The sequence below is a fragment of the Temnothorax nylanderi genome, unplaced genomic scaffold (genome assembly GCF_030848795.1).
Source record: "Temnothorax nylanderi isolate EJ_2023f unplaced genomic scaffold, tnyl_v1.0 TNYL_tig0297_pilon, whole genome shotgun sequence".
In the NCBI taxonomy this organism is placed as follows: domain Eukaryota; kingdom Metazoa; phylum Arthropoda; class Insecta; order Hymenoptera; family Formicidae; genus Temnothorax; species Temnothorax nylanderi.
Window position 1 is genome coordinate 188,145 of NW_027249359.1, and position 6,247 is coordinate 194,391.

A 6,247-nucleotide genomic window follows, 5' to 3' on the forward strand; every position below is an offset into this window, starting at 1 on the left:
TTTTATAGTAAAATCTTCTCTATTCAACAACATTGATATAATATTTTTTAAAAATTTGTAATCAAAATTTTGATTAAAAATTAGAAAAAAAATTCTTTTTTAAATTTCATTAATGTGGTTAAATAGAGATGTTTTTATCATAAATATTTTATTTGAAACATTTTTTGATATCTTGAATACTTTCCGAAATATATCGAGACAAACAAAAAGCCGCTCTACATATTGCTACATATATTGCTACATATTGCTACATATTGTTATAATATAACAATATTATAAAATTGTAAAATAAAGATACTTTTATTCTGAATGTACTTATAATTCTTTAAACAATTGTTGTGCCGTTCCTTGGATCGAGAAGTCGGCACAGAGTTCGTTTGGATCCGCCGGGAGGAAGGAGAATAACTGTGCCAGATTTTTGTTTGAACGAAGTTTTAATAAAGCCTTTTTTAATTTGAATGATACAGATATCTTCTTATTTTACTGCCCTGACTTGCGGGCGTGCACTATAGAATACGTTGCGTTCGGTCGCACGCGATTAGCCTCTCGTTCTAGACTGCCCGCCGTTCCTTGGAAGGGCGGGCTTTTTATCGCCTCGGCATCGCTGACTTAGCAGTCAGCGATTTAGACTTCGCGATCAACGGCCTAGCGGGCTGGTGATATCCCGAATGACCATATATGGTCATTACCGCGACGCGTGCTGGCTTTCGCGTCATCGGTCCTCGTCGCTAGGGTCGGATTACCAAGTAATCCGGCCCTCGGTGTTGCCAGGTGCCATACTTTATCGCAAATACGTTGTGCGCTCACAACACAATATTGTAACAATTTTAGCGCCAACTAAAAATTTCTAAATCTATTCACCTGTGTGTACGTGCGTGCGTGCGTACGTGTGTGCGTGTGCGTGTTTTATAAAATATTTTAGTTTCAGGGGTTCTTTTGTCAATTTAATCTACACAATTAAATGGTTAAGTTTGTTTCATTTTAATTCGCTGAATTTAATTTGCAATAAATTATTAACTTTATTTATATAAAATATTGATTTTATTTTGTCATTTATTTGGTTTTGTTTTTATTTTGTATACAAAAGTTATGATTATTTCGCTTGATAGAACGTGTTTTTTCATTTCTTAACTTACGAAAGATCATGATAAAAAATTGCACATAATTATCGCAAGTGAACAAAATATAAATAGTAGTTATACGAGTGAAGGATGTGACGGACAGCGTGCATTAATTCCATAGTTGATGTATCCAGCGAACGTTGACAATGCTTCCACATCTAACTACTTAACATCTTGCTCTCACAACTTTGCAATATATAGAAGGGAAGGATTTATATTATACTCTGTTTAAGACTTTTAGTGATGCCGCGTAAAGTCGATAGGTTTATTGATAAATCGCATCACCTCGTATGGCGATACAGATTCAGATGTTGGACATAATTGTCATTTATTTATAATTTAAATGATATTAATAATTTCAGTGTCTTAAGCCGCTTCGAAGACCTATGAAAATCAAAATAAATCTATTATAAATTTGAATTTTCACGGATAATATATATATATATATATATATATATATATATATATATATATGTATATTGTCTGCGTACGGTTAAACTCAGAAACATTCGGGACGCTCGACAGCACACGGATGTGCCTTCGCTTCTTTTACAAGGTGTCGTTTCTTTTACAAGGTGTTGGCTGATGATGAGCATCCTGTAATAAGACGTGGTATCTTATTTTATCTTTCTTTTCGCTGAATGCAACTGTGCTCATAGCGATTTTTGTTGGCTCATATTTTCTCTTCTATCTTTCGGTCGTGGCGGTTTTTATCCGCTTCAGTCTGCGTCTGTCAATAGTACAGAGTAATTCGTTTTGATCATTTTAACAGTATAAGAATTCTTTGACGATAACTGGCAATTTAATTAAAAAGTCAACACGACGTTTCGACTCTAATTCGAGTCCTTTTCAAATGTAAAATCTTTCTTGGAGATGGGACACCATTTTCAGTCAAAGGTGTATAATTAAACAATGAGGAAAATTGTCTTCGCCAGTGGATAAATAACAGTATAAGAATTCTTTGACGATAACTGGCAATTTAATTAAAAAGTCAACACGACGTTTCATCTCTAATTCGAGTCCTTTTCAAATGTAAAATGCTTCTTGGAGATGGGACACCATTTTCAGTCAAAGGTGTTTAATTAAACAATGAGGAAAATTTTCTTCGCCAGTGGATAAATAATAACAGTATAAGAATTCTTTGACAATAACTGGCAATTTAATTAAAAAGTCAACACGACGTTTCGACTCTAGATCGAGTCCCTTTTAAATGTAAAATCCTTCTTGGAGATGGGACATTGTTTAATTACAACTACTGGTAAATATTCCAAAGAACAAAAACAAAATTTGTGACATCTTCAAATAGTAATCTAATGCACGGAAATCACAATCTCAACCACCTATCTATATGCAAAATCAGTATTACAGAAGTAACAAGGAATTATCGGCAACCAATGAGATTGTCGGTGTGCCATATGACACAAATGACAGACCGTTCCCAAATTATAATTTTAACTATTTATATGATTATCTGTACGATTGGAACAATGATTGGGACAATGTAGGGGGAATGGAGGTATATAATTATCCGTACGATTGGAACAATGATTGGGACAATGCAGGAGGAATGGAGGTATATAATTATCCGTACGATTGGAACAATGATTGGGACAATGCAGGGAAAATGGAGGATTTCTTTATCCAGCTCAGGAAGAAAAACGACACAACCTTGGATTAATCTTCTAATAATTAAATTAATTATTAGATATATAATTTTAAAAATTGTATGTTTTAATATTATAGTTTTTGTTTTAAACAAAAATATAAATTTCATGTATTTAAAAATTAATATTATTCAAATAATATCTTATATATATATATAATAATGTAATACTATGTTATAAATATATATTAAAAGAATTATATTTGTGATTGATGATGATGATAATAATGTTGATGAGGATAATGATGATGATGATAATGATAATGATGATGACTATATTATATTATATTATATTAATACACCTTTGACTGAAAATGGTGTCCCATCTCCAAGAAGCATTTTACATTTGAAAAGGACTCGAATTAGAGTCGAAACGTCGTGTTGACTTTTTAATTAAATTGCCAGTCATCGTCAAAGAATTCTTATACTGTTAAAATGATCAAAACGAATTACTCTGTACTATTGACAGACGCAGACTGAAGCGGATAAAAACCGCCACGACCGAAAGATAGAAGAGAAAATATGAGCCAACAAAAATCGCTATGAGCACAGTTGCATTAGATTACTATTTGAAGATGTCACAAATTTTGTTTCTGTTCTTTGAAATATTTACCAGTAGTTGTAATTAAACAATGTCCCATCTCCAAGAAGGATTTTAAATTTGAAAAGGACTCGAATTAGAATCGAAACGTCGTATTGACTTTTTAATTAAATTGCCAGTTATCGTCAAAGAATTCTTGTACTGTTATTTATCCACTGGCGAAGACAATTTTTCTCATTGTTTGACCATTTTAAATCTGTAATGGCTCCGAGTTGTTCGGAAGCGTCGGATCTGCAGCACAAGGTGTTGTTTATTGGTGAGCGGATTCAGGCTGCTATACGCGAACATATGGCAGCTGCAATACACAGGCGAGCCGAACCGCTGCTCGTCTATCCCCGAATTGTATTTTTGGCCGGCATCATTATCAGCTGTTAAAGGATTTACGTCCTGGTCGTGGCAACAGCCCTAGAGCCGCTTTTTATCGAGACTGGTACGATCCTTCGGATCGCCCTGGCATTGATCGGGTCGAGAAGATGGCCCGGGTAAGAACATTGTTGCTGCGCCGCGGTCACGGGAGTCCCATCTGATAATAAGGTAGGATATTTTTTAAATTTCTTTAAACATTTTTTTTTAAACTTGTAAAAAAATTAAAAAACTTAAAAAATTTAAAAAAAAAAAATTTTTTTTATTTTCTTTTGTTTTTATGTTTAGTTTTCTATGAATGCTTTTAGGTGATTCTTTTGGATCGCCCTGGTATTGGTCAGGCTGAGGTGTGTGTCCGCGTAAGAGCATTGTTGACGGATCGCGGTTACGAGAGTTCCATCTTCGAGATATATATGTATATATTTTTATAGACAAAAGGTATATATATTTTTGGACTCTTTAAAATTTTGTTTCTTTTCTTTTGTTTTTAGTTTTCTATGAATGCTTTCAAACGGTTTGCGTGTACGCGTAATGTTTTTCGACTCATCTTAATGATTGTTATATCGATATAAAACTGTTGTTATACTATATTATGTTAAGGTCAGTCTTTATTTTTTTAAACAAAACGTTACAAACAATATTTAACTTCTAAAGTTTAACCAAAACTTTTACAATTGCACAGTTATGAATTATCCTAAAAAAAATAAAAATAACAATATTAGTCACAAAAGTAATTGATATATTATACTAACTATAGCAATATTAATGTTCCTAACAGTAAATAATAATGTTACAAAGTAAACAAACTACATTGTGCAAAATGAAATATAGCAACAAAATGCATCGTCATTTTTATCAAGAGCAAAGTAAGAAATGTCATAATTGATATCCTCAAAGTAATGTAATATAAAGTAATTTAATATCTGTAAAAAGTAATCATTTTCCATGATTTATATGGCAAATCGGAAATCAAATTAAAAACAGCAATTTTTTCATAAAAAAAGAGAACATTAAAAAATTTAATTCTTTACTTGTATAACTTGTTGTGCCGTAACCGGGAGTTGGTGCTCAGGGCCGGCATAGGATTCGGGAATTTCAGATCGGAGAATGAATTGCTCGTCGTACTGTGTGAATTGAAATATATTTCTCTTATTTAAGTTAACAATTGTCCCAGTTATTTAAGTCCCGATAATCTCGTTACACTTGAAAGTCGAAACAAGTGAACCTTCTTTCCTACGGATTGCCGGACCCCAGTGCCGGCCCTGAGATCCAATCCACGGCACGGCACAAAAAAATGTAGTAACTAATTTCATGAATTGACCTGAAAGCATGTTTGATTATCAACATTTTAATGTTTGTAATAGTCAGTATTGATTTTTTATTGATAGTAAAAGCTTATTTTATACCTTCAGATAAACTTGTACTTGCTCGCGATTGTGATGCTGTTGCTGCCATCAGTTTTTCTCACGTAGTTGTGGCTATGATCGGTGCCCGGTACGTCACACGGAGTTCCCTGTTTCACAGACGAGTGGGCGTCGTCCTGTTCCAAGTCAGAGCCTGGCTGGATAATCTGGACAGCCACGTGGCCAGGACGAGGCCACGTAACCCGATCAGCCATCGGGAATAAGAACATGCTTAATAATAATCAATACGCAACCGACAATGGAAGGCCGCAGCCGGATGCCATGTACACATTTAAAGTCACCATCGAAGACGTCAATGACAACGGACCCGTCTTCGACAAAGTGGATCAAAATAGAAAATATTAATATAAGATGAGACAATTAAAATTATTAAATTATTAAAGAAGAACGTAAACGATTATTAAAGACCACTCTTGCCGTGGTCTTAGTAAGTACAGAAGAATGCGAAATCATTTCTTTATTTATAAACATAAGTCAAAAAAGGCTATCAAAAAATTCTATAATTTACTAAAAACATAAAAATATTTGTTTTATGTAACTTACTTTGGATATTATTATTATTAGCCGATAACTCAATAGGTTCTGGTTCAGGTAAAAGTTTACTTTTTTTTATACCTTGAAACTTGTTCTTTGAAATAAAATTCCGATTTTTATCTATCTCATCATCAGTTTCACTAGATAAAGATGCTTCATCAGATAATATTTCAGATCCCTATTGAAAAATCTCACATGAAAACTCATGTGGTAATATAGGTGGCAATTCATGTGAGAACTAATGTGAGAACTTATGTGAAAACTTATGTAAACACTCGTACCAAAACATCACATGTGTTCTCACATGAATTCTCATGTGAGATCTCATATAGCAAAAGAATTTAAATTGATATATGAAAAATCAATACAAAAGTTCTTTCAATGATTATAATATTGCGTTGTAAATCATAAAGAAATGCGTAAACGATAGTAGCAATAAATATTTTTGAATTTTTAAAATACAAAGAATATGTAGAAAATAAATAATTGCAGAAAGAAATATTTTATATAAGTATATCTTCTGAAGTAAAGACAATGTTTT